At 41.6% G+C, this 26,827-nt stretch overlaps 57 non-coding genes and 1 pseudogene across 57 annotated transcripts; all 58 read right to left on the bottom strand.

Moving 5' to 3' along the window:
- Positions 1-273: 273 nt before the first annotated feature.
- On the bottom strand, positions 274-392 carry LOC142481823 (5S ribosomal RNA). The gene has a single exon (XR_012796079.1). It is a non-coding gene; the product is annotated as a 5S ribosomal RNA (ribosomal RNA).
- A 286-nt stretch (positions 393-678) lies between these two features.
- LOC142482922 (5S ribosomal RNA) lies at positions 679-797 on the bottom strand. Its single transcript, XR_012797121.1, has one exon. It is a non-coding gene; the product is annotated as a 5S ribosomal RNA (ribosomal RNA).
- A 286-nt stretch (positions 798-1,083) lies between these two features.
- Positions 1,084-1,202, bottom strand: LOC142481822 (5S ribosomal RNA). The gene has a single exon (XR_012796078.1). It is a non-coding gene; the product is annotated as a 5S ribosomal RNA (ribosomal RNA).
- Positions 1,203-1,488: 286 nt separating this feature from the next.
- Positions 1,489-1,607, bottom strand: LOC142481819 (5S ribosomal RNA). Its single transcript, XR_012796076.1, has one exon. It is a non-coding gene; the product is annotated as a 5S ribosomal RNA (ribosomal RNA).
- Positions 1,608-2,283: 676 nt separating this feature from the next.
- On the bottom strand, positions 2,284-2,402 carry LOC142482685 (5S ribosomal RNA). Its single transcript, XR_012796891.1, has one exon. It is a non-coding gene; the product is annotated as a 5S ribosomal RNA (ribosomal RNA).
- A 286-nt stretch (positions 2,403-2,688) lies between these two features.
- Positions 2,689-2,807, bottom strand: LOC142481818 (5S ribosomal RNA). The gene has a single exon (XR_012796075.1). It is a non-coding gene; the product is annotated as a 5S ribosomal RNA (ribosomal RNA).
- A 286-nt stretch (positions 2,808-3,093) lies between these two features.
- LOC142482399 (5S ribosomal RNA) lies at positions 3,094-3,212 on the bottom strand. The gene has a single exon (XR_012796637.1). It is a non-coding gene; the product is annotated as a 5S ribosomal RNA (ribosomal RNA).
- Positions 3,213-3,498: 286 nt separating this feature from the next.
- Positions 3,499-3,617, bottom strand: LOC142482886 (5S ribosomal RNA). Its single transcript, XR_012797085.1, has one exon. It is a non-coding gene; the product is annotated as a 5S ribosomal RNA (ribosomal RNA).
- Positions 3,618-3,903: 286 nt separating this feature from the next.
- LOC142482457 (5S ribosomal RNA) lies at positions 3,904-4,022 on the bottom strand. The gene has a single exon (XR_012796693.1). It is a non-coding gene; the product is annotated as a 5S ribosomal RNA (ribosomal RNA).
- A 286-nt stretch (positions 4,023-4,308) lies between these two features.
- LOC142482911 (5S ribosomal RNA) lies at positions 4,309-4,427 on the bottom strand. The gene has a single exon (XR_012797110.1). It is a non-coding gene; the product is annotated as a 5S ribosomal RNA (ribosomal RNA).
- Positions 4,428-4,713: 286 nt separating this feature from the next.
- On the bottom strand, positions 4,714-4,832 carry LOC142481817 (5S ribosomal RNA). Its single transcript, XR_012796074.1, has one exon. It is a non-coding gene; the product is annotated as a 5S ribosomal RNA (ribosomal RNA).
- A 286-nt stretch (positions 4,833-5,118) lies between these two features.
- On the bottom strand, positions 5,119-5,237 carry LOC142482900 (5S ribosomal RNA). The gene has a single exon (XR_012797099.1). It is a non-coding gene; the product is annotated as a 5S ribosomal RNA (ribosomal RNA).
- Positions 5,238-5,523: 286 nt separating this feature from the next.
- Positions 5,524-5,642, bottom strand: LOC142481816 (5S ribosomal RNA). The gene has a single exon (XR_012796073.1). It is a non-coding gene; the product is annotated as a 5S ribosomal RNA (ribosomal RNA).
- Positions 5,643-5,928: 286 nt separating this feature from the next.
- On the bottom strand, positions 5,929-6,047 carry LOC142481815 (5S ribosomal RNA). Its single transcript, XR_012796072.1, has one exon. It is a non-coding gene; the product is annotated as a 5S ribosomal RNA (ribosomal RNA).
- Positions 6,048-6,333: 286 nt separating this feature from the next.
- On the bottom strand, positions 6,334-6,452 carry LOC142482888 (5S ribosomal RNA). Its single transcript, XR_012797087.1, has one exon. It is a non-coding gene; the product is annotated as a 5S ribosomal RNA (ribosomal RNA).
- Positions 6,453-6,738: 286 nt separating this feature from the next.
- Positions 6,739-6,857, bottom strand: LOC142481814 (5S ribosomal RNA). The gene has a single exon (XR_012796071.1). It is a non-coding gene; the product is annotated as a 5S ribosomal RNA (ribosomal RNA).
- Positions 6,858-7,143: 286 nt separating this feature from the next.
- On the bottom strand, positions 7,144-7,262 carry LOC142481813 (5S ribosomal RNA). Its single transcript, XR_012796070.1, has one exon. It is a non-coding gene; the product is annotated as a 5S ribosomal RNA (ribosomal RNA).
- Positions 7,263-7,938: 676 nt separating this feature from the next.
- LOC142482684 (5S ribosomal RNA) lies at positions 7,939-8,057 on the bottom strand. Its single transcript, XR_012796890.1, has one exon. It is a non-coding gene; the product is annotated as a 5S ribosomal RNA (ribosomal RNA).
- A 286-nt stretch (positions 8,058-8,343) lies between these two features.
- On the bottom strand, positions 8,344-8,462 carry LOC142481812 (5S ribosomal RNA). The gene has a single exon (XR_012796069.1). It is a non-coding gene; the product is annotated as a 5S ribosomal RNA (ribosomal RNA).
- A 286-nt stretch (positions 8,463-8,748) lies between these two features.
- LOC142482398 (5S ribosomal RNA) lies at positions 8,749-8,867 on the bottom strand. The gene has a single exon (XR_012796636.1). It is a non-coding gene; the product is annotated as a 5S ribosomal RNA (ribosomal RNA).
- Positions 8,868-9,153: 286 nt separating this feature from the next.
- Positions 9,154-9,272, bottom strand: LOC142482885 (5S ribosomal RNA). Its single transcript, XR_012797084.1, has one exon. It is a non-coding gene; the product is annotated as a 5S ribosomal RNA (ribosomal RNA).
- Positions 9,273-9,558: 286 nt separating this feature from the next.
- Positions 9,559-9,677, bottom strand: LOC142482456 (5S ribosomal RNA). Its single transcript, XR_012796692.1, has one exon. It is a non-coding gene; the product is annotated as a 5S ribosomal RNA (ribosomal RNA).
- Positions 9,678-9,963: 286 nt separating this feature from the next.
- LOC142482877 (5S ribosomal RNA) lies at positions 9,964-10,082 on the bottom strand. Its single transcript, XR_012797076.1, has one exon. It is a non-coding gene; the product is annotated as a 5S ribosomal RNA (ribosomal RNA).
- Positions 10,083-10,368: 286 nt separating this feature from the next.
- On the bottom strand, positions 10,369-10,487 carry LOC142481811 (5S ribosomal RNA). Its single transcript, XR_012796068.1, has one exon. It is a non-coding gene; the product is annotated as a 5S ribosomal RNA (ribosomal RNA).
- Positions 10,488-11,163: 676 nt separating this feature from the next.
- LOC142482397 (5S ribosomal RNA) lies at positions 11,164-11,282 on the bottom strand. Its single transcript, XR_012796635.1, has one exon. It is a non-coding gene; the product is annotated as a 5S ribosomal RNA (ribosomal RNA).
- Positions 11,283-11,568: 286 nt separating this feature from the next.
- LOC142482866 (5S ribosomal RNA) lies at positions 11,569-11,687 on the bottom strand. The gene has a single exon (XR_012797065.1). It is a non-coding gene; the product is annotated as a 5S ribosomal RNA (ribosomal RNA).
- A 286-nt stretch (positions 11,688-11,973) lies between these two features.
- On the bottom strand, positions 11,974-12,092 carry LOC142481810 (5S ribosomal RNA). Its single transcript, XR_012796067.1, has one exon. It is a non-coding gene; the product is annotated as a 5S ribosomal RNA (ribosomal RNA).
- Positions 12,093-12,768: 676 nt separating this feature from the next.
- LOC142482683 (5S ribosomal RNA) lies at positions 12,769-12,887 on the bottom strand. The gene has a single exon (XR_012796889.1). It is a non-coding gene; the product is annotated as a 5S ribosomal RNA (ribosomal RNA).
- Positions 12,888-13,173: 286 nt separating this feature from the next.
- On the bottom strand, positions 13,174-13,292 carry LOC142482855 (5S ribosomal RNA). The gene has a single exon (XR_012797054.1). It is a non-coding gene; the product is annotated as a 5S ribosomal RNA (ribosomal RNA).
- Positions 13,293-13,578: 286 nt separating this feature from the next.
- On the bottom strand, positions 13,579-13,697 carry LOC142481808 (5S ribosomal RNA). The gene has a single exon (XR_012796065.1). It is a non-coding gene; the product is annotated as a 5S ribosomal RNA (ribosomal RNA).
- Positions 13,698-13,983: 286 nt separating this feature from the next.
- Positions 13,984-14,102, bottom strand: LOC142482884 (5S ribosomal RNA). Its single transcript, XR_012797083.1, has one exon. It is a non-coding gene; the product is annotated as a 5S ribosomal RNA (ribosomal RNA).
- Positions 14,103-14,778: 676 nt separating this feature from the next.
- On the bottom strand, positions 14,779-14,897 carry LOC142482682 (5S ribosomal RNA). The gene has a single exon (XR_012796888.1). It is a non-coding gene; the product is annotated as a 5S ribosomal RNA (ribosomal RNA).
- A 286-nt stretch (positions 14,898-15,183) lies between these two features.
- LOC142482843 (5S ribosomal RNA) lies at positions 15,184-15,302 on the bottom strand. Its single transcript, XR_012797043.1, has one exon. It is a non-coding gene; the product is annotated as a 5S ribosomal RNA (ribosomal RNA).
- Positions 15,303-15,588: 286 nt separating this feature from the next.
- LOC142481807 (5S ribosomal RNA) lies at positions 15,589-15,707 on the bottom strand. The gene has a single exon (XR_012796064.1). It is a non-coding gene; the product is annotated as a 5S ribosomal RNA (ribosomal RNA).
- Positions 15,708-15,993: 286 nt separating this feature from the next.
- On the bottom strand, positions 15,994-16,112 carry LOC142482832 (5S ribosomal RNA). The gene has a single exon (XR_012797032.1). It is a non-coding gene; the product is annotated as a 5S ribosomal RNA (ribosomal RNA).
- Positions 16,113-16,398: 286 nt separating this feature from the next.
- LOC142482452 (5S ribosomal RNA) lies at positions 16,399-16,517 on the bottom strand. The gene has a single exon (XR_012796688.1). It is a non-coding gene; the product is annotated as a 5S ribosomal RNA (ribosomal RNA).
- A 286-nt stretch (positions 16,518-16,803) lies between these two features.
- On the bottom strand, positions 16,804-16,922 carry LOC142482883 (5S ribosomal RNA). Its single transcript, XR_012797082.1, has one exon. It is a non-coding gene; the product is annotated as a 5S ribosomal RNA (ribosomal RNA).
- Positions 16,923-17,208: 286 nt separating this feature from the next.
- LOC142481806 (5S ribosomal RNA) lies at positions 17,209-17,327 on the bottom strand. The gene has a single exon (XR_012796063.1). It is a non-coding gene; the product is annotated as a 5S ribosomal RNA (ribosomal RNA).
- A 286-nt stretch (positions 17,328-17,613) lies between these two features.
- LOC142481804 (5S ribosomal RNA) lies at positions 17,614-17,732 on the bottom strand. Its single transcript, XR_012796062.1, has one exon. It is a non-coding gene; the product is annotated as a 5S ribosomal RNA (ribosomal RNA).
- A 286-nt stretch (positions 17,733-18,018) lies between these two features.
- Positions 18,019-18,137, bottom strand: LOC142482882 (5S ribosomal RNA). The gene has a single exon (XR_012797081.1). It is a non-coding gene; the product is annotated as a 5S ribosomal RNA (ribosomal RNA).
- Positions 18,138-18,423: 286 nt separating this feature from the next.
- Positions 18,424-18,542, bottom strand: LOC142481803 (5S ribosomal RNA). Its single transcript, XR_012796061.1, has one exon. It is a non-coding gene; the product is annotated as a 5S ribosomal RNA (ribosomal RNA).
- Positions 18,543-18,828: 286 nt separating this feature from the next.
- Positions 18,829-18,947, bottom strand: LOC142482820 (5S ribosomal RNA). Its single transcript, XR_012797021.1, has one exon. It is a non-coding gene; the product is annotated as a 5S ribosomal RNA (ribosomal RNA).
- Positions 18,948-19,233: 286 nt separating this feature from the next.
- LOC142482451 (5S ribosomal RNA) lies at positions 19,234-19,352 on the bottom strand. The gene has a single exon (XR_012796687.1). It is a non-coding gene; the product is annotated as a 5S ribosomal RNA (ribosomal RNA).
- A 286-nt stretch (positions 19,353-19,638) lies between these two features.
- On the bottom strand, positions 19,639-19,757 carry LOC142482881 (5S ribosomal RNA). Its single transcript, XR_012797080.1, has one exon. It is a non-coding gene; the product is annotated as a 5S ribosomal RNA (ribosomal RNA).
- A 286-nt stretch (positions 19,758-20,043) lies between these two features.
- LOC142481802 (5S ribosomal RNA) lies at positions 20,044-20,162 on the bottom strand. Its single transcript, XR_012796060.1, has one exon. It is a non-coding gene; the product is annotated as a 5S ribosomal RNA (ribosomal RNA).
- A 286-nt stretch (positions 20,163-20,448) lies between these two features.
- LOC142481801 (5S ribosomal RNA) lies at positions 20,449-20,567 on the bottom strand. The gene has a single exon (XR_012796059.1). It is a non-coding gene; the product is annotated as a 5S ribosomal RNA (ribosomal RNA).
- A 676-nt stretch (positions 20,568-21,243) lies between these two features.
- On the bottom strand, positions 21,244-21,362 carry LOC142482396 (5S ribosomal RNA). The gene has a single exon (XR_012796634.1). It is a non-coding gene; the product is annotated as a 5S ribosomal RNA (ribosomal RNA).
- A 286-nt stretch (positions 21,363-21,648) lies between these two features.
- On the bottom strand, positions 21,649-21,767 carry LOC142482368 (5S ribosomal RNA). Its single transcript, XR_012796607.1, has one exon. It is a non-coding gene; the product is annotated as a 5S ribosomal RNA (ribosomal RNA).
- A 286-nt stretch (positions 21,768-22,053) lies between these two features.
- Positions 22,054-22,172, bottom strand: LOC142481800 (5S ribosomal RNA). Its single transcript, XR_012796058.1, has one exon. It is a non-coding gene; the product is annotated as a 5S ribosomal RNA (ribosomal RNA).
- A 286-nt stretch (positions 22,173-22,458) lies between these two features.
- LOC142481799 (5S ribosomal RNA) lies at positions 22,459-22,577 on the bottom strand. The gene has a single exon (XR_012796057.1). It is a non-coding gene; the product is annotated as a 5S ribosomal RNA (ribosomal RNA).
- A 286-nt stretch (positions 22,578-22,863) lies between these two features.
- On the bottom strand, positions 22,864-22,982 carry LOC142482809 (5S ribosomal RNA). The gene has a single exon (XR_012797010.1). It is a non-coding gene; the product is annotated as a 5S ribosomal RNA (ribosomal RNA).
- A 286-nt stretch (positions 22,983-23,268) lies between these two features.
- Positions 23,269-23,387, bottom strand: LOC142482880 (5S ribosomal RNA). Its single transcript, XR_012797079.1, has one exon. It is a non-coding gene; the product is annotated as a 5S ribosomal RNA (ribosomal RNA).
- A 286-nt stretch (positions 23,388-23,673) lies between these two features.
- Positions 23,674-23,792, bottom strand: LOC142481798 (5S ribosomal RNA). Its single transcript, XR_012796056.1, has one exon. It is a non-coding gene; the product is annotated as a 5S ribosomal RNA (ribosomal RNA).
- A 286-nt stretch (positions 23,793-24,078) lies between these two features.
- On the bottom strand, positions 24,079-24,197 carry LOC142481796 (5S ribosomal RNA). The gene has a single exon (XR_012796054.1). It is a non-coding gene; the product is annotated as a 5S ribosomal RNA (ribosomal RNA).
- Positions 24,198-24,873: 676 nt separating this feature from the next.
- On the bottom strand, positions 24,874-24,992 carry LOC142482394 (5S ribosomal RNA). The gene has a single exon (XR_012796632.1). It is a non-coding gene; the product is annotated as a 5S ribosomal RNA (ribosomal RNA).
- Positions 24,993-25,278: 286 nt separating this feature from the next.
- Positions 25,279-25,397, bottom strand: LOC142482497 (5S ribosomal RNA; annotated as a pseudogene).
- Positions 25,398-26,073: 676 nt separating this feature from the next.
- LOC142482393 (5S ribosomal RNA) lies at positions 26,074-26,192 on the bottom strand. The gene has a single exon (XR_012796631.1). It is a non-coding gene; the product is annotated as a 5S ribosomal RNA (ribosomal RNA).
- A 286-nt stretch (positions 26,193-26,478) lies between these two features.
- On the bottom strand, positions 26,479-26,597 carry LOC142482797 (5S ribosomal RNA). The gene has a single exon (XR_012796999.1). It is a non-coding gene; the product is annotated as a 5S ribosomal RNA (ribosomal RNA).
- Positions 26,598-26,827: the final 230 nt, after the last annotated feature.

The following is a 26,827-nucleotide window of genomic DNA, read 5'->3' as shown; positions in this document are numbered from 1 at the left end:
TCATGATATCCTCTCATTCTTAAATCCATGAGCCTATATCTTGCTCCATGCATACACAGAGACTGAGAAAATGACAGGTGCACTCAAATGTACTATAGACGGAATTCTTGATGTCAGAATTCTATTTTGGAAGGTTGCATTGTGTTGAACTTTCAGAGGAAAAAACGATAGATTTCTTTGCCACTGCGGGAAAAAAGTAGCAAGAAATGAAACATTTTCATTTGCTGCGAGGAATGCCATGTATATTTTCATTAGGGAAGCGAAAAATAAAAACCCCTACAGCACCTGGTATTCCCAGGCAGTCTCCCAACCCAGTACTAATCAAGCCTCACCCTGCTTAGCTTCCGAGATCTGACGGGATCGGGCGCTGTCAAGGTAGTATGGCCGTAGGTGGAGATTGCTGTCTCATGATATCCTCTCATTCTTAAATCCATGAGCCTATATCTTGCTCCATGCATACACAGAGACTGAGAAAATGACAGGTGCACTCAAATGTACTATAGACGGAATTCTTGATGTCAGAATTCTATTTTGGAAGGTTGCATTGTGTTGAACTTTCTGAGGAAAAAACGATATATTTCTTTGCCACTGCGGGAAAAAAGTAGTAAAAAATGAAACATTTTCATTTGCTGCAAGGAATGCCATGTATATTTTCATTAGGGAAGCAAAAAATAAAAACACCCACAGCACCTGGTATTCCCAGGCAGTCTCCCAACCCAGTACTAATCAAGCCTCACCCTGCTTAGCTTCCGAGATCTGACGGGATCGGGCGCTTTCAAGGTAGTATGGCCGTAGGTGGAGATTGCTGTCTCATGATATCCTCTCATTCTTAAATCCATGAGCCTATATCTTGCTCCATGCATACACAGAGACTGAGAAAATGACAGGTGCACTCAAATGTACTATAGACGGAATTCTTGATGTCAGAATTCTATTTTGGAAGGTTGCATTGTGTTGAACTTTCAGAGGAAAAAACGATATATTTCTTTGCCACTGCGGGAAAAAAGTAGCAAGAAATGAAACATTTTCATTTGCTGCGAGGAATGCCATGTATATTTTCATTAGGGAAGCGAAAAATAAAAACCCCTACAGCACCTGGTATTCCCAGGCAGTCTCCCAACCCAGTACTAATCAAGCCTCACCCTGCTTAGCTTCCGAGATCTGACGGGATCGGGCGCTGTCAAGGTAGTATGGCCGTAGGTGGAGATTGCTGTCTCATGATATCCTCTCATTCTTAAATCCATGAGCCTATATCTTGCTCCATGCATACACAGAGACTGAGAAAATGACAGGTGCACTCAAATGTACTATAGACGGAATTCTTGATGTCAGAATTCTATTTTGGAAGGTTGCATTGTGTTGAACTTTCAGAGGAAAAAACGATATATTTCTTTGCCACTGCGGGAAAAAAGTAGCAAGAAATGAAACATTTTCATTTGCTGCGAGGAATGCCATGTATATTTTCATTAGGGAAGCGAAAAATAAAAACCCCTACAGCACCTGGTATTCCCAGGCAGTCTCCCAACCCAGTACTAATCAAGCCTCACCCTGCTTAGCTTCCGAGATCTGACGGGATCGGGCGCTGTCAAGGTAGTATGGCCGTAGGTGGAGATTGCTGTCTCATGATATCCTCTCATTCTTAAATCCATGAGCCTATATCTTGCTCCATGCATACACAGAGACTGAGAAAATGACAGGTGCACTCAAATGTACTATAGACGGAATTCTTGATGTCAGAATTCTATTTTGGAAGGTTGCATTGTGTTGAACTTTCAGAGGAAAAAACGATATATTTCTTTGCCACTGCGGGAAAAAAGTAGTAAAAAATTTCAGAGGTGCCTATATTCAACCTCCTCCTGTTTGGATTTGAACTCACTATCTCTTCCAAGTATCAGCTTGAACACTGCACACCCCAACTCTGTGAGCCACAAGCTCACCATATAACATGCTGAGTGTTCTGAGGCCTGTATGATATATTTCTAAATGACATGGGAGGCATAGGTGTATTATTGTGACCGTTAAAAAAATACATTCTTGAAGAATTACCTTAAATGGAGAAATTAAATCAGAGACTGAGAAAATGAAAGGTGCACTCAAATATACTATAGACGGAATTCTTGATGTCAGAATTCTATTTTGGAAGGTTGCATTGTGTTGAACTTTCAGAGGAAAAAACAATATATTTCTTTGCCACTCCGGGAAAAAAGTAGCAAGAAATGAAACATTTTCATTTGCTGCGAGGAATGCCATGTATATTTTCATTAGGGAAGCGAAAAATAAAAACCCCTACAGCACCTGGTATTCCCAGGCAGTCTCCCAACCCAGTACTAATCAAGCCTCACCCTGCTTAGCTTCCGAGATCTGACGGGATCGGGCGCTTTCAAGGTAGTATGGCCGTAGGTGGAGATTGCTGTCTCATGATATCCTCTCATTCTTAAATCCATGAGCCTATATCTTGCTCCATGCATACACAGAGACTGAGAAAATGACAGGTGCACTCAAATGTACTATAGACGGAATTCTTGATGTCAGAATTCTATTTTGGAAGGTTGCATTGTGTTGAACTTTCTGAGGAAAAAACGATATATTTCTTTGCCACTGCGGGAAAAAAGTAGTAAAAAATGAAACATTTTCATTTGCTGCAAGGAATGCCATGTATATTTTCATTAGGGAAGCGAAAAATAAAAACCCCTACAGCACCTGGTATTCCCAGGCAGTCTCCCAACCCAGTACTAATCAAGCCTCACCCTGCTTAGCTTCCGAGATCTGACGGGATCGGGCGCTGTCAAGGTAGTATGGCCGTAGGTGGAGATTGCTGTCTCATGATATCCTCTCATTCTTAAATCCATGAGCCTATATCTTGCTCCATGCATACACAGAGACTGAGAAAATGACAGGTGCACTCAAATGTACTATAGACGGAATTCTTGATGTCAGAATTCTATTTTGGAAGGTTGCATTGTGTTGAACTTTCAGAGGAAAAAACAATATATTTCTTTGCCACTCCGGGAAAAAAGTAGCAAGAAATGAAACATTTTCATTTGCTGCGAGGAATGCCATGTATATTTTCATTAGGGAAGCGAAAAATAAAAACCCCTACAGCACCTGGTATTCCCAGGCAGTCTCCCAACCCAGGACTAATCAAGCCTCACCCTGCTTAGCTTCCGAGATCTGACGGGATCGGGCGCTTTCAAGGTAGTATGGCCGTAGGTGGAGATTGCTGTCTCATGATATCCTCTCATTCTTAAATCCATGAGCCTATATCTTGCTCCATGCATACACAGAGACTGAGAAAATGACAGGTGCACTCAAATGTACTATAGACGGAATTCTTGATGTCAGAATTCTATTTTGGAAGGTTGCATTGTGTTGAACTTTCTGAGGAAAAAACGATATATTTCTTTGCCACTGCGGGAAAAAAGTAGTAAAAAATGAAACATTTTCATTTGCTGCAAGGAATGCCATGTATATTTTCATTAGGGAAGCAAAAAATAAAAACACCCACAGCACCTGGTATTCCCAGGCAGTCTCCCAACCCAGTACTAATCAAGCCTCACCCTGCTTAGCTTCCGAGATCTGACGGGATCGGGCGCTGTCAAGGTAGTATGGCCGTAGGTGGAGATTGCTGTCTCATGATATCCTCTCATTCTTAAATCCATGAGCCTATATCTTGCTCCATGCATACACAGAGACTGAGAAAATGACAGGTGCACTCAAATGTACTATAGACGGAATTCTTGATGTCAGAATTCTATTTTGGAAGGTTGCATTGTGTTGAACTTTCAGAGGAAAAAACGATATATTTCTTTGCCACTGCGGGAAAAAAGTAGCAAGAATTGAAACATTTTCATTTGCTGCGAGGAATGCCATGTATATTTTCATTAGGGAAGCGAAAAATAAAAACCCCTACAGCACCTGGTATTCCCAGGCAGTCTCCCAACCCAGTACTAATCAAGCCTCACCCTGCTTAGCTTCCAAGATCTGACGGGATCGGGCGCTGTCAAGGTAGTATGGCCGTAGGTGGAGATTGCTGTCTCATGATATCCTCTCATTCTTAAATCCATGAGCCTATATCTTGCTCCATGCATACACAGAGACTGAGAAAATGACAGGTGCACTCAAATGTACTATAGACGGAATTCTTGATGTCAGAATTCTATTTTGGAAGGTTGCATTGTGTTGAACTTTCTGAGGAAAAAACGATATATTTCTTTGCCACTGCGGGAAAAAAGTAGTAAAAAATGAAACATTTTCATTTGCTGCAAGGAATGCCATGTATATTTTCATTAGGGAAGCAAAAAATAAAAACACCCACAGCACCTGGTATTCCCAGGCAGTCTCCCAACCCAGTACTAATCAAGCCTCACCCTGCTTAGCTTCCGAGATCTGACGGGATCGGGCGCTTTCAAGGTAGTATGGCCGTAGGTGGAGATTGCTGTCTCATGATATCCTCTCATTCTTAAATCCATGAGCCTATATCTTGCTCCATGCATACACAGAGACTGAGAAAATGACAGGTGCACTCAAATGTACTATAGACGGAATTCTTGATGTCAGAATTCTATTTTGGAAGGTTGCATTGTGTTGAACTTTCAGAGGAAAAAACGATAGATTTCTTTGCCACTGCGGGAAAAAAGTAGCAAGAAATGAAACATTTTCATTTGCTGCGAGGAATGCCATGTATATTTTCATTAGGGAAGCGAAAAATAAAAACCCCTACAGCACCTGGTATTCCCAGGCAGTCTCCCAACCCAGTACTAATCAAGCCTCACCCTGCTTAGCTTCCGAGATCTGACGGGATCGGGCGCTGTCAAGGTAGTATGGCCGTAGGTGGAGATTGCTGTCTCATGATATCCTCTCATTCTTAAATCCATGAGCCTATATCTTGCTCCATGCATACACAGAGACTGAGAAAATGACAGGTGCACTCAAATGTACTATAGACGGAATTCTTGATGTCAGAATTCTATTTTGGAAGGTTGCATTGTGTTGAACTTTCTGAGGAAAAAACGATATATTTCTTTGCCACTGCGGGAAAAAAGTAGTAAAAAATGAAACATTTTCATTTGCTGCAAGGAATGCCATGTATATTTTCATTAGGGAAGCAAAAAATAAAAACACCCACAGCACCTGGTATTCCCAGGCAGTCTCCCAACCCAGTACTAATCAAGCCTCACCCTGCTTAGCTTCCGAGATCTGACGGGATCGGGCGCTTTCAAGGTAGTATGGCCGTAGGTGGAGATTGCTGTCTCATGATATCCTCTCATTCTTAAATCCATGAGCCTATATCTTGCTCCATGCATACACAGAGACTGAGAAAATGACAGGTGCACTCAAATGTACTATAGACGGAATTCTTGATGTCAGAATTCTATTTTGGAAGGTTGCATTGTGTTGAACTTTCAGAGGAAAAAACGATATATTTCTTTGCCACTGCGGGAAAAAAGTAGCAAGAAATGAAACATTTTCATTTGCTGCGAGGAATGCCATGTATATTTTCATTAGGGAAGCGAAAAATAAAAACCCCTACAGCACCTGGTATTCCCAGGCAGTCTCCCAACCCAGTACTAATCAAGCCTCACCCTGCTTAGCTTCCGAGATCTGACGGGATCGGGCGCTGTCAAGGTAGTATGGCCGTAGGTGGAGATTGCTGTCTCATGATATCCTCTCATTCTTAAATCCATGAGCCTATATCTTGCTCCATGCATACACAGAGACTGAGAAAATGACAGGTGCACTCAAATGTACTATAGACGGAATTCTTGATGTCAGAATTCTATTTTGGAAGGTTGCATTGTGTTGAACTTTCAGAGGAAAAAACGATAGATTTCTTTGCCACTGCGGGAAAAAAGTAGCAAGAAATGAAACATTTTCATTTGCTGCGAGGAATGCCATGTATATTTTCATTAGGGAAGCGAAAAATAAAAACCCCTACAGCACCTGGTATTCCCAGGCAGTCTCCCAACCCAGTACTAATCAAGCCTCACCCTGCTTAGCTTCCGAGATCTGACGGGATCGGGCGCTGTCAAGGTAGTATGGCCGTAGGTGGAGATTGCTGTCTCATGATATCCTCTCATTCTTAAATCCATGAGCCTATATCTTGCTCCATGCATACACAGAGACTGAGAAAATGACAGGTGCACTCAAATGTACTATAGACGGAATTCTTGATGTCAGAATTCTATTTTGGAAGGTTGCATTGTGTTGAACTTTCTGAGGAAAAAACGATATATTTCTTTGCCACTGCGGGAAAAAAGTAGTAAAAAATGAAACATTTTCATTTGCTGCAAGGAATGCCATGTATATTTTCATTAGGGAAGCAAAAAATAAAAACACCCACAGCACCTGGTATTCCCAGGCAGTCTCCCAACCCAGTACTAATCAAGCCTCACCCTGCTTAGCTTCCGAGATCTGACGGGATCGGGCGCTTTCAAGGTAGTATGGCCGTAGGTGGAGATTGCTGTCTCATGATATCCTCTCATTCTTAAATCCATGAGCCTATATCTTGCTCCATGCATACACAGAGACTGAGAAAATGACAGGTGCACTCAAATGTACTATAGACGGAATTCTTGATGTCAGAATTCTATTTTGGAAGGTTGCATTGTGTTGAACTTTCAGAGGAAAAAACGATATATTTCTTTGCCACTGCGGGAAAAAAGTAGCAAGAAATGAAACATTTTCATTTGCTGCGAGGAATGCCATGTATATTTTCATTAGGGAAGCGAAAAATAAAAACCCCTACAGCACCTGGTATTCCCAGGCAGTCTCCCAACCCAGTACTAATCAAGCCTCACCCTGCTTAGCTTCCGAGATCTGACGGGATCGGGCGCTGTCAAGGTAGTATGGCCGTAGGTGGAGATTGCTGTCTCATGATATCCTCTCATTCTTAAATCCATGAGCCTATATCTTGCTCCATGCATACACAGAGACTGAGAAAATGACAGGTGCACTCAAATGTACTATAGACGGAATTCTTGATGTCAGAATTCTATTTTGGAAGGTTGCATTGTGTTGAACTTTCAGAGGAAAAAACGATATATTTCTTTGCCACTGCGGGAAAAAAGTAGCAAGAAATGAAACATTTTCATTTGCTGCGAGGAATGCCATGTATATTTTCATTAGGGAAGCGAAAAATAAAAACCCCTACAGCACCTGGTATTCCCAGGCAGTCTCCCAACCCAGTACTAATCAAGCCTCACCCTGCTTAGCTTCCGAGATCTGACGGGATCGGGCGCTGTCAAGGTAGTATGGCCGTAGGTGGAGATTGCTGTCTCATGATATCCTCTCATTCTTAAATCCATGAGCCTATATCTTGCTCCATGCATACACAGAGACTGAGAAAATGACAGGTGCACTCAAATGTACTATAGACGGAATTCTTGATGTCAGAATTCTATTTTGGAAGGTTGCATTGTGTTGAACTTTCAGAGGAAAAAACGATATATTTCTTTGCCACTGCGGGAAAAAAGTAGTAAAAAATTTCAGAGGTGCCTATATTCAACCTCCTCCTGTTTGGATTTGAACTCACTATCTCTTCCAAGTATCAGCTTGAACACTGCACACCCCAACTCTGTGAGCCACAAGCTCACCATATAACATGCTGAGTGTTCTGAGGCCTGTATGATATATTTCTAAATGACATGGGAGGCATAGGTGTATTATTGTGACCGTTAAAAAAATACATTCTTGAAGAATTACCTTAAATGGAGAAATTAAATCAGAGACTGAGAAAATGAAAGGTGCACTCAAATATACTATAGACGGAATTCTTGATGTCAGAATTCTATTTTGGAAGGTTGCATTGTGTTGAACTTTCAGAGGAAAAAACAATATATTTCTTTGCCACTCCGGGAAAAAAGTAGCAAGAAATGAAACATTTTCATTTGCTGCGAGGAATGCCATGTATATTTTCATTAGGGAAGCGAAAAATAAAAACCCCTACAGCACCTGGTATTCCCAGGCAGTCTCCCAACCCAGTACTAATCAAGCCTCACCCTGCTTAGCTTCCGAGATCTGACGGGATCGGGCGCTTTCAAGGTAGTATGGCCGTAGGTGGAGATTGCTGTCTCATGATATCCTCTCATTCTTAAATCCATGAGCCTATATCTTGCTCCATGCATACACAGAGACTGAGAAAATGACAGGTGCACTCAAATGTACTATAGACGGAATTCTTGATGTCAGAATTCTATTTTGGAAGGTTGCATTGTGTTGAACTTTCTGAGGAAAAAACGATATATTTCTTTGCCACTGCGGGAAAAAAGTAGTAAAAAATGAAACATTTTCATTTGCTGCAAGGAATGCCATGTATATTTTCATTAGGGAAGCGAAAAATAAAAACCCCTACAGCACCTGGTATTCCCAGGCAGTCTCCCAACCCAGTACTAATCAAGCCTCACCCTGCTTAGCTTCCGAGATCTGACGGGATCGGGCGCTGTCAAGGTAGTATGGCCGTAGGTGGAGATTGCTGTCTCATGATATCCTCTCATTCTTAAATCCATGAGCCTATATCTTGCTCCATGCATACACAGAGACTGAGAAAATGACAGGTGCACTCAAATGTACTATAGACGGAATTCTTGATGTCAGAATTCTATTTTGGAAGGTTGCATTGTGTTGAACTTTCAGAGGAAAAAACAATATATTTCTTTGCCACTCCGGGAAAAAAGTAGCAAGAAATGAAACATTTTCATTTGCTGCGAGGAATGCCATGTATATTTTCATTAGGGAAGCGAAAAATAAAAACCCCTACAGCACCTGGTATTCCCAGGCAGTCTCCCAACCCAGGACTAATCAAGCCTCACCCTGCTTAGCTTCCGAGATCTGACGGGATCGGGCGCTTTCAAGGTAGTATGGCCGTAGGTGGAGATTGCTGTCTCATGATATCCTCTCATTCTTAAATCCATGAGCCTATATCTTGCTCCATGCATACACAGAGACTGAGAAAATGACAGGTGCACTCAAATGTACTATAGACGGAATTCTTGATGTCAGAATTCTATTTTGGAAGGTTGCATTGTGTTGAACTTTCTGAGGAAAAAACGATATATTTCTTTGCCACTGCGGGAAAAAAGTAGTAAAAAATGAAACATTTTCATTTGCTGCAAGGAATGCCATGTATATTTTCATTAGGGAAGCAAAAAATAAAAACACCCACAGCACCTGGTATTCCCAGGCAGTCTCCCAACCCAGTACTAATCAAGCCTCACCCTGCTTAGCTTCCGAGATCTGACGGGATCGGGCGCTGTCAAGGTAGTATGGCCGTAGGTGGAGATTGCTGTCTCATGATATCCTCTCATTCTTAAATCCATGAGCCTATATCTTGCTCCATGCATACACAGAGACTGAGAAAATGACAGGTGCACTCAAATGTACTATAGACGGAATTCTTGATGTCAGAATTCTATTTTGGAAGGTTGCATTGTGTTGAACTTTCAGAGGAAAAAACGATATATTTCTTTGCCACTGCGGGAAAAAAGTAGCAAGAATTGAAACATTTTCATTTGCTGCGAGGAATGCCATGTATATTTTCATTAGGGAAGCGAAAAATAAAAACCCCTACAGCACCTGGTATTCCCAGGCAGTCTCCCAACCCAGTACTAATCAAGCCTCACCCTGCTTAGCTTCCAAGATCTGACGGGATCGGGCGCTGTCAAGGTAGTATGGCCGTAGGTGGAGATTGCTGTCTCATGATATCCTCTCATTCTTAAATCCATGAGCCTATATCTTGCTCCATGCATACACAGAGACTGAGAAAATGACAGGTGCACTCAAATGTACTATAGACGGAATTCTTGATGTCAGAATTCTATTTTGGAAGGTTGCATTGTGTTGAACTTTCTGAGGAAAAAACGATATATTTCTTTGCCACTGCGGGAAAAAAGTAGTAAAAAATGAAACATTTTCATTTGCTGCAAGGAATGCCATGTATATTTTCATTAGGGAAGCAAAAAATAAAAACACCCACAGCACCTGGTATTCCCAGGCAGTCTCCCAACCCAGTACTAATCAAGCCTCACCCTGCTTAGCTTCCGAGATCTGACGGGATCGGGCGCTTTCAAGGTAGTATGGCCGTAGGTGGAGATTGCTGTCTCATGATATCCTCTCATTCTTAAATCCATGAGCCTATATCTTGCTCCATGCATACACAGAGACTGAGAAAATGACAGGTGCACTCAAATGTACTATAGACGGAATTCTTGATGTCAGAATTCTATTTTGGAAGGTTGCATTGTGTTGAACTTTCAGAGGAAAAAACGATAGATTTCTTTGCCACTGCGGGAAAAAAGTAGCAAGAAATGAAACATTTTCATTTGCTGCGAGGAATGCCATGTATATTTTCATTAGGGAAGCGAAAAATAAAAACCCCTACAGCACCTGGTATTCCCAGGCAGTCTCCCAACCCAGTACTAATCAAGCCTCACCCTGCTTAGCTTCCGAGATCTGACGGGATCGGGCGCTGTCAAGGTAGTATGGCCGTAGGTGGAGATTGCTGTCTCATGATATCCTCTCATTCTTAAATCCATGAGCCTATATCTTGCTCCATGCATACACAGAGACTGAGAAAATGACAGGTGCACTCAAATGTACTATAGACGGAATTCTTGATGTCAGAATTCTATTTTGGAAGGTTGCATTGTGTTGAACTTTCAGAGGAAAAAACGATAGATTTCTTTGCCACTGCGGGAAAAAAGTAGTAAAAAATTTCAGAGGTGCCTATATTCAACCTCCTCCTGTTTGGATTTGAACTCACTATCTCTTCCAAGTATCAGCTTGAACACTGCACACCCCAACTCTGTGAGCCACAAGCTCACCATATAACATGCTGAGTGTTCTGAGGCCTGTATGATATATTTCTAAATGACATGGGAGGCATAAGTGTATTATTGTGACCGTTAAAAAAATACATTCTTGAAGAATTACCTTAAATGGAGAAATTAAATCAGAGACTGAGAAAATGACAGGTGCACTCAAATATACTATAGACGGAATTCTTGATGTCAGAATTCTATTTTGGAAGGTTGCATTGTGTTGAACTTTCAGAGGAAAAAACAATATATTTCTTTGCCACTCCGGGAAAAAAGTAGCAAGAAATGAAACATTTTCATTTGCTGCGAGGAATGCCATGTATATTTTCATTAGGGAAGCGAAAAATAAAAACCCCTACAGCACCTGGTATTCCCAGGCAGTCTCCCAACCCAGGACTAATCAAGCCTCACCCTGCTTAGCTTCCGAGATCTGACGGGATCGGGCGCTTTCAAGGTAGTATGGCCGTAGGTGGAGATTGCTGTCTCATGATATCCTCTCATTCTTAAATCCATGAGCCTATATCTTGCTCCATGCATACACAGAGACTGAGAAAATGACAGGTGCACTCAAATGTACTATAGACGGAATTCTTGATGTCAGAATTCTATTTTGGAAGGTTGCATTGTGTTGAACTTTCTGAGGAAAAAACGATATATTTCTTTGCCACTGCGGGAAAAAAGTAGTAAAAAATGAAACATTTTCATTTGCTGCAAGGAATGCCATGTATATTTTCATTAGGGAAGCAAAAAATAAAAACACCCACAGCACCTGGTATTCCCAGGCAGTCTCCCAACCCAGTACTAATCAAGCCTCACCCTGCTTAGCTTCCGAGATCTGACGGGATCGGGCGCTTTCAAGGTAGTATGGCCGTAGGTGGAGATTGCTGTCTCATGATATCCTCTCATTCTTAAATCCATGAGCCTATATCTTGCTCCATGCATACACAGAGACTGAGAAAATGACAGGTGCACTCAAATGTACTATAGACGGAATTCTTGATGTCAGAATTCTATTTTGGAAGGTTGCATTGTGTTGAACTTTCAGAGGAAAAAACGATAGATTTCTTTGCCACTGCGGGAAAAAAGTAGCAAGAAATGAAACATTTTCATTTGCTGCGAGGAATGCCATGTATATTTTCATTAGGGAAGCGAAAAATAAAAACCCCTACAGCACCTGGTATTCCCAGGCAGTCTCCCAACCCAGTACTAATCAAGCCTCACCCTGCTTAGCTTCCGAGATCTGACGGGATCGGGCGCTGTCAAGGTAGTATGGCCGTAGGTGGAGATTGCTGTCTCATGATATCCTCTCATTCTTAAATCCATGAGCCTATATCTTGCTCCATGCATACACAGAGACTGAGAAAATGACAGGTGCACTCAAATGTACTATAGACGGAATTCTTGATGTCAGAATTCTATTTTGGAAGGTTGCATTGTGTTGAACTTTCAAAGGAAAAAACGATAGATTTCTTTGCCACTGCGGGAAAAAAGTAGTAAAAAATTTCAGAGGTGCCTATATTCAACCTCCTCCTGTTTGGATTTGAACTCACTATCTCTTCCAAGTATCAGCTTGAACACTGCACACCCCAACTCTGTGAGCCACAAGCTCACCATATAACATGCTGAGTGTTCTGAGGCCTGTATGATATATTTCTAAATGACATGGGAGGCATAAGTGTATTATTGTGACCGTTAAAAAAATACATTCTTGAAGAATTACCTTAAATGGAGAAATTAAATCAGAGACTGAGAAAATGACAGGTGCACTCAAATATACTATAGACGGAATTCTTGATGTCAGAATTCTATTTTGGAAGGTTGCATTGTGTTGAACTTTCAGAGGAAAAAACAATATATTTCTTTGCCACTCCGGGAAAAAAGTAGCAAGAAATGAAACATTTTCATTTGCTGCGAGGAATGCCATGTATATTTTCATTAGGGAAGCGAAAAATAAAAACCCCTACAGCACCTGGTATTCCCAGGCAGTCTCCCAACCCAGTACTAATCAAGCCTCACCCTGCTTAGCTTCCGAGATCTGACGGGATCGGGCGCTTTCAAGGTAGTATGGCCGTAGGTGGAGATTGCTGTCTCATGATATCCTCTCATTCTTAAATCCATGAGCCTATATCTTGCTCCATGCATACACAGAGACTGAGAAAATGACAGGTGCACTCAAATGTACTATAGACGGAATTCTTGATGTCAGAATTCTATTTTGGAAGGTTGCATTGTGTTGAACTTTCTGAGGAAAAAACGATATATTTCTTTGCCACTGCGGGAAAAAAGTAGTAAAAAATGAAACATTTTCATTTGCTGCAAGGAATGCCATGTATATTTTCATTAGGGAAGCAAAAAATAAAAACACCCACAGCACCTGGTATTCCCAGGCAGTCTCCCAACCCAGTACTAATCAAGCCTCACCCTGCTTAGCTTCCGAGATCTGACGGGATCGGGCGCTTTCAAGGTAGTATGGCCGTAGGTGGAGATTGCTGTCTCATGATATCCTCTCATTCTTAAATCCATGAGCCTATATCTTGCTCCATGCATACACAGAGACTGAGAAAATGACAGGTGCACTCAAATGTACTATAGACGGAATTCTTGATGTCAGAATTCTATTTTGGAAGGTTGCATTGTGTTGAACTTTCAGAGGAAAAAACGATAGATTTCTTTGCCACTGCGGGAAAAAAGTAGCAAGAAATGAAACATTTTCATTTGCTGCGAGGAATGCCATGTATATTTTCATTAGGGAAGCGAAATATAAAAACCCCTACAGCACCTGGTATTCCCAGGCAGTCTCCCAACCCAGTACTAATCAAGCCTCACCCTGCTTAGCTTCCGAGATCTGACGGGATCGGGCGCTGTCAAGGTAGTATGGCCGTAGGTGGAGATTGCTGTCTCATGATATCCTCTCATTCTTAAATCCATGAGCCTATATCTTGCTCCATGCATACACAGAGACTGAGAAAATGACAGGTGCACTCAAATGTACTATAGACGGAATTCTTGATGTCAGAATTCTATTTTGGAAGGTTGCATTGTGTTGAACTTTCAGAGGAAAAAACGATAGATTTCTTTGCCACTGCGGGAAAAAAGTAGTAAAAAATGAAACATTTTCATTTGCTGCAAGGAATGCCATGTATATTTTCATTAGGGAAGCGAAAAATAAAAACACCCACAGCACCTGGTATTCCCAGGCAGTCTCCCAACCCAGTACTAATCAAGCCTCACCCTGCTTAGCTTCCGAGATCTGACGGGATCGGGCGCTGTCAAGGTAGTATGGCCGTAGGTGGAGATTGCTGTCTCATGATATCCTCTCATTCTTAAATCCATGAGCCTATATCTTGCTCCATGCATACACAGAGACTGAGAAAATGACAGGTGCACTCAAATGTACTATAGACGGAATTCTTGATGTCAGAATTCTATTTTGGAAGGTTGCATTGTGTTGAACTTTCAGAGGAAAAAACGATAGATTTCTTTGCCACTGCGGGAAAAAAGTAGTAAAAAATTTCAGAGGTGCCTATATTCAACCTCCTCCTGTTTGGATTTGAACTCACTATCTCTTCCAAGTATCAGCTTGAACACTGCACACCCCAACTCTGTGAGCCACAAGCTCACCATATAACATGCTGAGTGTTCTGAGGCCTGTATGATATATTTCTAAATGACATGGGAGGCATAAGTGTATTATTGTGACCGTTAAAAAAATACATTCTTGAAGAATTACCTTAAATGGAGAAATTAAATCAGAGACTGAGAAAATGACAGGTGCACTCAAATATACTATAGACGGAATTCTTGATGTCAGAATTCTATTTTGGAAGGTTGCATTGTGTTGAACTTTCAGAGGAAAAAACAATATATTTCTTTGCCACTCCGGGAAAAAAGTAGCAAGAAATGAAACATTTTCATTTGCTGCGAGGAATGCCATGTATATTTTCATTAGGGAAGCGAAAAATAAAAACCCCTACAGCACCTGGTATTCCCAGGCAGTCTCCCAACCCAGTACTAATCAAGCCTCACCCTGCTTAGCTTCCGAGATCTGACGGGATCGGGCGCTTTCAAGGTAGTATGGCCGTAGGTGGAGATTGCTGTCTCATGATATCCTCTCATTCTTAAATCCATGAGCCTATATCTTGCTCCATGCATACACAGAGACTGAGAAAATGACAGGTGCACTCAAATGTACTATAGACGGAATTCTTGATGTCAGAATTCTATTTTGGAAGGTTGCATTGTGTTGAACTTTCTGAGGAAAAAACGATATATTTCTTTGCCACTGCGGGAAAAAAGTAGTAAAAAATGAAACATTTTCATTTGCTGCAAGGAATGCCATGTATATTTTCATTAGGGAAGCAAAAAATAAAAACACCCACAGCACCTGGTATTCCCAGGCAGTCTCCCAACCCAGTACTAATCAAGCCTCACCCTGCTTAGCTTCCGAGATCTGACGGGATCGGGCGCTTTCAAGGTAGTATGGCCGTAGGTGGAGATTGCTGTCTCATGATATCCTCTCATTCTTAAATCCATGAGCCTATATCTTGCTCCATGCATACACAGAGACTGAGAAAATGACAGGTGCACTCAAATGTACTATAGACGGAATTCTTGATGTCAGAATTCTATTTTGGAAGGTTGCATTGTGTTGAACTTTCAGAGGAAAAAACGATAGATTTCTTTGCCACTGCGGGAAAAAAGTAGCAAGAAATGAAACATTTTCATTTGCTGCGAGGAATGCCATGTATATTTTCATTAGGGAAGCGAAATATAAAAACCCCTACAGCACCTGGTATTCCCAGGCAGTCTCCCAACCCAGTACTAATCAAGCCTCACCCTGCTTAGCTTCCGAGATCTGACGGGATCGGGCGCTGTCAAGGTAGTATGGCCGTAGGTGGAGATTGCTGTCTCATGATATCCTCTCATTCTTAAATCCATGAGCCTATATCTTGCTCCATGCATACACAGAGACTGAGAAAATGACAGGTGCACTCAAATGTACTATAGACGGAATTCTTGATGTCAGAATTCTATTTTGGAAGGTTGCATTGTGTTGAACTTTCTGAGGAAAAAACGATATATTTCTTTGCCACTGCGGGAAAAAAGTAGTAAAAAATGAAACATTTTCATTTGCTGCAAGGAATGCCATGTATATTTTCATTAGGGAAGCAAAAAATAAAAACACCCACAGCACCTGGTATTCCCAGGCAGTCTCCCAACCCAGTACTAATCAAGCCTCACCCTGCTTAGCTTCCGAGATCTGACGGGATCGGGCGCTTTCAAGGTAGTATGGCCGTAGGTGGAGATTGCTGTCTCATGATATCCTCTCATTCTTAAATCCATGAGCCTATATCTTGCTCCATGCATACACAGAGACTGAGAAAATGACAGGTGCACTCAAATGTACTATAGACGGAATTCTTGATGTCAGAATTCTATTTTGGAAGGTTGCATTGTGTTGAACTTTCAGAGGAAAAAACGATAGATTTCTTTGACACTGCGGGAAAAAAGTAGCAAGAAATGAAACATTTTCATTTGCTGCGAGGAATGCCATGTATATTTTCATTAGGGAAGCGAAAAATAAAAACCCCTACAGCACCTGGTATTCCCAGGCAGTCTCCAAATCCAGTACTAATCAAGCCTCACCCTGCTTAACTTCCGAGATCTGACGGGATCGGGCGCTGTCAAGGTAGTATGGCCGTAGGTGGAGATTGCTGTCTCATGATATCCTCTCATTCTTAAATCCATGAGCCTATATCTTGCTCCATGCATACACAGAGACTGAGAAAATGACAGGTGCACTCAAATGTACTATAGACGGAATTCTTGATGTCAGAATTCTATTTTGGAAGGTTGCATTGTGTTGAACTTTCTGAGGAAAAAACGATATATTTCTTTGCCACTGCGGGAAAAAAGTAGTAAAAAATGAAACATTTTCATTTGCTGCAAGGAATGCCATGTATATTTTCATTAGGGAAGCAAAAAATAAAAACACCCACAGCACCTGGTATTCCCAGGCAGTCTCCCAACCCAGTACTAATCAAGCCTCACCCTGCTTAGCTTCCGAGATCTGACGGGATCGGGCGCTGTCAAGGTAGTATGGCCGTAGGTGGAGATTGCTGTCTCATGATATCCTCTCATTCTTAAATCCATGAGCCTATATCTTGCTCCATGCATACACAGAGACTGAGAAAATGACAGGTGCACTCAAATGTACTATAGACGGAATTCTTGATGTCAGAATTCTATTTTGGAAGGTTGCATTGTGTTGAACTTTCAGAGGAAAAAACGATAGATTTCTTTGCCACTGCGGGAAAAAAGTAGCAAGAAATGAAACATTTTCATTTGCTGCGAGGAATGCCATGTATATTTTCATTAGGGAAGCGAAAAATAAAAACCCCTACAGCACCTGGTATTCCCAGGCAGTCTCCCAACCCAGTACTAATCAAGCCTCACCCTGCTTAGCTTCCGAGATCTGACGGGATCGGGCGCTGTCAAGGTAGTATGGCCGTAGGTGGAGATTGCTGTCTCATGATATCCTCTCATTCTTAAATCCATGAGCCTATATCTTGCTCCATGCATACACAGAGACTGAGAAAATGACAGGTGCACTCAAATGTACTATAGACGGAATTCTTGATGTCAGAATTCTATTTTGGAAGGTTGCATTGTGTTGAACTTTCAGAGGAAAAAACGATATATTTCTTTGCCACTGCGGGAAAAAAGTAGCAAGAATTGAAACATTTTCATTTGCAGCGAGGAATGCCATGTATATTTTCATTAGGGAAGCGAAAAATAAAAACCCCTACAGCACCTGGTATTCCCAGGCAGTCTCCCAACCCAGTACTAATCAAGCCTCACCCTGCTTAGCTTCCGAGATCTGACGGGATCGGGCGCTGTCAAGGTAGTATGGCCGTAGGTGGAGATTGCTGTCTCATGATATCCTCTCATTCTTAAATCCATGAGCCTATATCTTGCTCCATGCATACACAGAGACTGAGAAAATGACAGGTGCACTCAAATGTACTATAGACGGAATTCTTGATGTCAGAATTCTATTTTGGAAGGTTGCATTGTGTTGAACTTTCTGAGGAAAAAACGATATATTTCTTTGCCACTGCGGGAAAAAAGTAGTAAAAAATGAAACATTTTCATTTGCTGCAAGGAATGCCATGTATATTTTCATTAGGGAAGCAAAAAATAAAAACACCCACAGCACCTGGTATTCCCAGGCAGTCTCCCAACCCAGTACTAATCAAGCCTCACCCTGCTTAGCTTCCGAGATCTGACGGGATCGGGCGCTGTCAAGGTAGTATGGCCGTAGGTGGAGATTGCTGTCTCATGATATCCTCTCATTCTTAAATCCATGAGCCTATATCTTGCTCCATGCATACACAGAGACTGAGAAAATGACAGGTGCACTCAAATGTACTATAGACGGAATTCTTGATGTCAGAATTCTATTTTGGAAGGTTGCATTGTGTTGAACTTTCAGAGGAAAAAACGATAGATTTCTTTGCCACTGCGGGAAAAAAGTAGCAAGAAATGAAACATTTTCATTTGCTGCGAGGAATGCCATGTATATTTTCATTAGGGAAGCGAAATATAAAAACCCCTACAGCACCTGGTATTCCCAGGCAGTCTCCCAACCCAGTACTAATCAAGCCTCACCCTGCTTAGCTTCCGAGATCTGACGGGATCGGGCGCTGTCAAGGTAGTATGGCCGTAGGTGGAGATTGCTGTCTCATGATATCCTCTCATTCTTAAATCCATGAGCCTATATCTTGCTCCATGCATACACAGAGACTGAGAAAATGACAGGTGCACTCAAATGTACTATAGACGGAATTCTTGATGTCAGAATTCTATTTTGGAAGGTTGCATTGTGTTGAACTTTCTGAGGAAAAAACGATATATTTCTTTGCCACTGCGGGAAAAAAGTAGTAAAAAATGAAACATTTTCATTTGCTGCAAGGAATGCCATGTATATTTTCATTAGGGAAGCAAAAAATAAAAACACCCACAGCACCTGGTATTCCCAGGCAGTCTCCCAACCCAGTACTAATCAAGCCTCACCCTGCTTAGCTTCCGAGATCTGACGGGATCGGGCGCTTTCAAGGTAGTATGGCCGTAGGTGGAGATTGCTGTCTCATGATATCCTCTCATTCTTAAATCCATGAGCCTATATCTTGCTCCATGCATACACAGAGACTGAGAAAATGACAGGTGCACTCAAATGTACTATAGACGGAATTCTTGATGTCAGAATTCTATTTTGGAAGGTTGCATTGTGTTGAACTTTCAGAGGAAAAAACGATAGATTTCTTTGACACTGCGGGAAAAAAGTAGCAAGAAATGAAACATTTTCATTTGCTGCGAGGAATGCCATGTATATTTTCATTAGGGAAGCGAAAAATAAAAACCCCTACAGCACCTGGTATTCCCAGGCAGTCTCCAAATCCAGTACTAATCAAGCCTCACCCTGCTTAACTTCCGAGATCTGACGGGATCGGGCGCTGTCAAGGTAGTATGGCCGTAGGTGGAGATTGCTGTCTCATGATATCCTCTCATTCTTAAATCCATGAGCCTATATCTTGCTCCATGCATACACAGAGACTGAGAAAATGACAGGTGCACTCAAATGTACTATAGACGGAATTCTTGATGTCAGAATTCTATTTTGGAAGGTTGCATTGTGTTGAACTTTCTGAGGAAAAAACGATATATTTCTTTGCCACTGCGGGAAAAAAGTAGTAAAAAATGAAACATTTTCATTTGCTGCAAGGAATGCCATGTATATTTTCATTAGGGAAGCAAAAAATAAAAACACCCACAGCACCTGGTATTCCCAGGCAGTCTCCCAACCCAGTACTAATCAAGCCTCACCCTGCTTAGCTTCCGAGATCTGACGGGATCGGGCGCTGTCAAGGTAGTATGGCCGTAGGTGGAGATTGCTGTCTCATGATATCCTCTCATTCTTAAATCCATGAGCCTATATCTTGCTCCATGCATACACAGAGACTGAGAAAATGACAGGTGCACTCAAATGTACTATAGACGGAATTCTTGATGTCAGAATTCTATTTTGGAAGGTTGCATTGTGTTGAACTTTCAGAGGAAAAAACGATAGATTTCTTTGCCACTGCGGGAAAAAAGTAGCAAGAAATGAAACATTTTCATTTGCTGCGAGGAATGCCATGTATATTTTCATTAGGGAAGCGAAAAATAAAAACCCCTACAGCACCTGGTATTCCCAGGCAGTCTCCCAACCCAGTACTAATCAAGCCTCACCCTGCTTAGCTTCCGAGATCTGACGGGATCGGGCGCTGTCAAGGTAGTATGGCCGTAGGTGGAGATTGCTGTCTCATGATATCCTCTCATTCTTAAATCCATGAGCCTATATCTTGCTCCATGCATACACAGAGACTGAGAAAATGACAGGTGCACTCAAATGTACTATAGACGGAATTCTTGATGTCAGAATTCTATTTTGGAAGGTTGCATTGTGTTGAACTTTCAGAGGAAAAAACGATATATTTCTTTGCCACTGCGGGAAAAAAGTAGCAAGAATTGAAACATTTTCATTTGCAGCGAGGAATGCCATGTATATTTTCATTAGGGAAGCGAAAAATAAAAACCCCTACAGCACCTGGTATTCCCAGGCAGTCTCCCAACCCAGTACTAATCAAGCCTCACCCTGCTTAGCTTCCGAGATCTGACGGGATCGGGCGCTGTCAAGGTAGTATGGCCGTAGGTGGAGATTGCTGTCTCATGATATCCTCTCATTCTTAAATCCATGAGCCTATATCTTGCTCCATGCATACACAGAGACTGAGAAAATGACAGGTGCACTCAAATGTACTATAGACGGAATTCTTGATGTCAGAATTCTATTTTGGAAGGTTGCATTGTGTTGAACTTTCAGAGGAAAAAACGATAGATTTCTTTGCCACTGCGGGAAAAAAGTAGTAAAAAATTTCAGAGGTGCCTATATTCAACCTCCTCCTGTTTGGATTTGAACTCACTATCTCTTCCAAGTATCAGCTTGAACACTGCACACCCCAACTCTGTGAGCCACAAGCTCACCATATAACATGCTGAGTGTTCTGAGGCCTGTATGATATATTTCTAAATGACATGGGAGGCATAAGTGTATTATTGTGACCGTTAAAAAAATACATTCTTGAAGAATTACCTTAAATGGAGAAATTAAATCAGAGACTGAGAAAATGACAGGTGCACTCAAATATACTATAGACGGAATTCTTGATGTCAGAATTCTATTTTGGAAGGTTGCATTGTGTTGAACTTTCAGAGGAAAAAACAATATATTTCTTTGCCACTCCGGGAAAAAAGTAGCAAGAAATGAAACATTTTCATTTGCTGCGAGGAATGCCATGTATATTTTCATTAGGGAAGCGAAAAATAAAAACCCCTACAGCACCTGGTATTCCCAGGCAGTCTCCCAACCCAGGACTAATCAAGCCTCACCCTGCTTAGCTTCCGAGATCTGACGGGATCGGGCGCTTTCAAGGTAGTATGGCCGTAGGTGGAGATTGCTGTCTCATGATATCCTCTCATTCTTAAATCCATGAGCCTATATCTTGCTCCATGCATACACAGAGACTGAGAAAATGACAGGTGCACTCAAATGTACTATAGACGGAATTCTTGATGTCAGAATTCTATTTTGGAAGGTTGCATTGTGTTGAACTTTCTGAGGAAAAAACGATATATTTCTTTGCCACTGCGGGAAAAAAGTAGTAAAAAATGAAACATTTTCATTTGCTGCAAGGAATGCCATGTATATTTTCATTAGGGAAGCAAAAAATAAAAACACCCACAGCACCTGGTATTCCCAGGCAGTCTCCCAACCCAGTACTAATCAAGCCTCACCCTGCTTAGCTTCCGAGATCTGACGGGATTGGGCGCTTTCAAGGTAGTATGGCCGTAGGTGGAGATTGCTGTCTCATGATATCCTCTCATTCTTAAATCCATGAGCCTATATCTTGCTCCATGCATACACAGAGACTGAGAAAATGACAGGTGCACTCAAATGTACTATAGACGGAATTCTTGATGTCAGAATTCTATTTTGGAAGGTTGCATTGTGTTGAACTTTCAGAGGAAAAAACGATAGATTTCTTTGCCACTGCGGGAAAAAAGTAGCAAGAAATGAAACATTTTCATTTGCTGCGAGGAATGCCATGTATATTTTCATTAGGGAAGCGAAAAATAAAAACCCCTACAGCACCTGGTATTCCCAGGCAGTCTCCCAACCCAGTACTAATCAAGCCTCACCCTGCTTAGCTTCCGAGATCTGACGGGATCGGGCGCTGTCAAGGTAGTATGGCCGTAGGTGGAGATTGCTGTCTCATGATATCCTCTCATTCTTAAATCCATGAGCCTATATCTTGCTCCATGCATACACAGAGACTGAGAAAATGACAGGTGCACTCAAATGTACTATAGACGGAATTCTTGATGTCAGAATTCTATTTTGGAAGGTTGCATTGTGTTGAACTTTCAGAGGAAAAAACGATAGATTTCTTTGCCACTGCGGGAAAAAAGTAGCAAGAAATGAAACATTTTCATTTGCTGCGAGGAATGCCATGTATATTTTCATTAGGGAAGCGAAATATAAAAACCCCTACAGCACCTGGTATTCCCAGGCAGTCTCCCAACCCAGTACTAATCAAGCCTCACCCTGCTTAGCTTCCGAGATCTGACGGGATCGGGCGCTGTCAAGGTAGTATGGCCGTAGGTGGAGATTGCTGTCTCATGATATCCTCTCATTCTTAAATCCATGAGCCTATATCTTGCTCCATGCATACACAGAGACTGAGAAAATGACAGGTGCACTCAAATGTACTATAGACGGAATTCTTGATGTCAGAATTCTATTTTGGAAGGTTGCATTGTGTTGAACTTTCTGAGGAAAAAACGATATATTTCTTTGCCACTGCGGGAAAAAAGTAGTAAAAAATGAAACATTTTCATTTGCTGCAAGGAATGCCATGTATATTTTCATTAGGGAAGCAAAAAATAAAAACACCCACAGCACCTGGTATTCCCAGGCAGTCTCCCAACCCAGTACTAATCAAGCCTCACCCTGCTTAGCTTCCGAGATCTGACGGGATCGGGCGCTTTCAAGGTAGTATGGCCGTAGGTGGAGATTGCTGTCTCATGATATCCTCTCATTCTTAAATCCATGAGCCTATATCTTGCTCCATGCATACACAGAGACTGAGAAAATGACAGGTGCACTCAAATGTACTATAGACGGAATTCTTGATGTCAGAATTCTATTTTGGAAGGTTGCATTGTGTTGAACTTTCTGAGGAAAAAACGATATATTTCTTTGCCACTGCGGGAAAAAAGTAGTAAAAAATGAAACATTTTCATTTGCTGCAAGGAATGCCATGTATATTTTCATTAGGGAAGCAAAAAATAAAAACACCCACAGCACCTGGTATTCCCAGGCAGTCTCCCAACCCAGTACTAATCAAGCCTCACCCTGCTTAGCTTCCGAGATCTGACGGGATCGGGCGCTGTCAAGGTAGTATGGCCGTAGGTGGAGATTGCTGTCTCATGATATCCTCTCATTCTTAAATCCATGAGCCTATATCTTGCTCCATGCATACACAGAGACTGAGAAAATGACAGGTGCACTCAAATGTACTATAGACGGAATTCTTGATGTCAGAATTCTATTTTGGAAGGTTGCATTGTGTTGAACTTTCAGAGGAAAAAACGATAGATTTCTTTGCCACTGCGGGAAAAAAGTAGCAAGAAATGAAACATTTTCATTTGCTGCGAGGAATGCCATGTATATTTTCATTAGGGAAGCGAAAAATAAAAACCCCTACAGCACCTGGTATTCCCAGGCAGTCTCCCAACCCAGTACTAATCAAGCCTCACCCTGCTTAGCTTCCGAGATCTGACGGGATCGGGCGCTGTCAAGGTAGTATGGCCGTAGGTGGAGATTGCTGTCTCATGATATCCTCTCATTCTTAAATCCATGAGCCTATATCTTGCTCCATGCATACACAGAGACTGAGAAAATGACAGGTGCACTCAAATGTACTATAGACGGAATTCTTGATGTCAGAATTCTATTTTGGAAGGTTGCATTGTGTTGAACTTTCAGAGGAAAAAACGATATATTTCTTTGCCACTGCGGGAAAAAAGTAGCAAGAATTGAAACATTTTCATTTGCTGCGAGGAATGCCATGTATATTTTCATTAGGGAAGCGAAAAATAAAAACCCCTACAGCACCTGGTATTCCCAGGCAGTCTCCCAACCCAGTACTAATCAAGCCTCACCCTGCTTAGCTTCCGAGATCTGACGGGATCGGGCGCTGTCAAGGTAGTATGGCCGTAGGTGGAGATTGCTGTCTCATGATATCCTCTCATTCTTAAATCCATGAGCCTATATCTTGCTCCATGCATACACAGAGACTGAGAAAATGACAGGTGCACTCAAATGTACTATAGACGGAATTCTTGATGTCAGAATTCTATTTTGGAAGGTTGCATTGTGTTGAACTTTCAGAGGAAAAAACGATAGATTTCTTTGCCACTGCGGGAAAAAAGTAGTAAAAAATTTCAGAGGTGCCTATATTCAACCTCCTCCTGTTTGGATTTGAACTCACTATCTCTTCCAAGTATCAGCTTGAACACTGCACACCCCAACTCTGTGAGCCACAAGCTCACCATATAACATGCTGAGTGTTCTGAGGCCTGTATGATATATTTCTAAATGACATGGGAGGCATAAGTGTATTATTGTGACCGTTAAAAAAATACATTCTTGAAGAATTACCTTAAATGGAGAAATTAAATCAGAGACTGAGAAAATGACAGGTGCACTCAAATATACTATAGACGGAATTCTTGATGTCAGAATTCTATTTTGGAAGGTTGCATTGTGTTGAACTTTCAGAGGAAAAAACAATATATTTCTTTGCCACTCCGGGAAAAAAGTAGCAAGAAATGAAACATTTTCATTTGCTGCGAGGAATGCCATGTATATTTTCATTAGGGAAGCGAAAAATAAAAACCCCTACAGCACCTGGTATTCCCAGGCAGTCTCCCAACCCAGGACTAATCAAGCCTCACCCTGCTTAGCTTCCGAGATCTGACGGGATCGGGCGCTTTCAAGGTAGTATGGCCGTAGGTGGAGATTGCTGTCTCATGATATCCTCTCATTCTTAAATCCATGAGCCTATATCTTGCTCCATGCATACACAGAGACTGAGAAAATGACAGGTGCACTCAAATGTACTATAGACGGAATTCTTGATGTCAGAATTCTATTTTGGAAGGTTGCATTGTGTTGAACTTTCAGAGGAAAAAACGATAGATTTCTTTGCCACTGCGGGAAAAAAGTAGCAAGAAATGAAACATTTTCATTTGCTGCGAGGAATGCCATGTATATTTTCATTAGGGAAGCGAAAAATAAAAACCCCTACAGCACCTGGTATTCCCAGGCAGTCTCCCAACCCAGTCCTAATCAAGCCTCACCCTGCTTAGCTTCCGAGATCTGACGGGATCGGGCGCTGTCAAGGTAGTATGGCCGTAGGTGGAGATTGCTGTCTCATGATATCCTCTCATTCTTAAATCCATGAGCCTATATCTTGCTCCATGCATACACAGAGACTGAGAAAATGACAGGTGCACTCAAATGTACTATAGACGGAATTCTTGATGTCAGAATTCTATTTTGGAAGGTTGCATTGTGTTGAACTTTCAAAGGAAAAAACGATAGATTTCTTTGCCACTGCGGGAAAAAAGTAGTAAAAAATTTCAGAGGTGCCTATATTCAACCTCCTCCTGTTTGGATTTGAACTCACTATCTCTTCCAAGTATCAGCTTGAACACTGCACACCCCAACTCTGTGAGCCACAAGCTCACCATATAACATGCTGAGTGTTCTGAGGCCTGTATGATATATTTCTAAATGACATGGGAGGCATAAGTGTATTATTGTGACCGTTAAAAAAATACATTCTTGAAGAATTACCTTAAATGGAGAAATTAAATCAGAGACTGAGAAAATGACAGGTGCACTCAAATATACTATAGACGGAATTCTTGATGTCAGAATTCTATTTTGGAAGGTTGCATTGTGTTGAACTTTCAGAGGAAAAAACAATATATTTCTTTGCCACTCCGGGAAAAAAGTAGCAAGAAATGAAACATTTTCATTTGCTGCGAGGAATGCCATGTATATTTTCATTAGGGAAGCGAAAAATAAAAACCCCTACAGCACCTGGTATTCCCAGGCAGTCTCCCAACCCAGGACTAATCAAGCCTCACCCTGCTTAGCTTCCGAGATCTGACGGGATCGGGCGCTTTCAAGGTAGTATGGCCGTAGGTGGAGATTGCTGTCTCATGATATCCTCTCATTCTTAAATCCATGAGCCTATATCTTGCTCCATGCATACACAGAGACTGAGAAAATGACAGGTGCACTCAAATGTACTATAGACGGAATTCTTGATGTCAGAATTCTATTTTGGAAGGTTGCATTGTGTTGAACTTTCTGAGGAAAAAACGATATATTTCTTTGCCACTGCGGGAAAAAAGTAGTAAAAAATGAAACATTTTCATTTGCTGCAAGGAATGCCATGTATATTTTCATTAGGGAAGCAAAAAATAAAAACACCCACAGCACCTGGTATTCCCAGGCAGTCTCCCAACCCAGTACTAATCAAGCCTCACCCTGCTTAGCTTCCGAGATCTGACGGGATCGGGCGCTTTCAAGGTAGTATGGCCGTAGGTGGAGATTGCTGTCTCATGATATCCTCTCATTCTTAAATCCATGAGCCTATATCTTGCTCCATGCATACACAGAGACTGAGAAAATGACAGGTGCACTCAAATGTACTATAGACGGAATTCTTGATGTCAGAATTCTATTTTGGAAGGTTGCATTGTGTTGAACTTTCAGAGGAAAAAACGATAGATTTCTTTGCCACTGCGGGAAAAAAGTAGCAAGAAATGAAACATTT

Source organism: Ascaphus truei, unplaced genomic scaffold (genome assembly GCF_040206685.1).
Source record: "Ascaphus truei isolate aAscTru1 unplaced genomic scaffold, aAscTru1.hap1 HAP1_SCAFFOLD_282, whole genome shotgun sequence".
NCBI lineage: Eukaryota > Metazoa > Chordata > Amphibia > Anura > Ascaphidae > Ascaphus > Ascaphus truei.
Note: the sequence above shows the minus strand (reverse complement) of the source record. Positions and strands in the feature narration are given on the sequence as shown.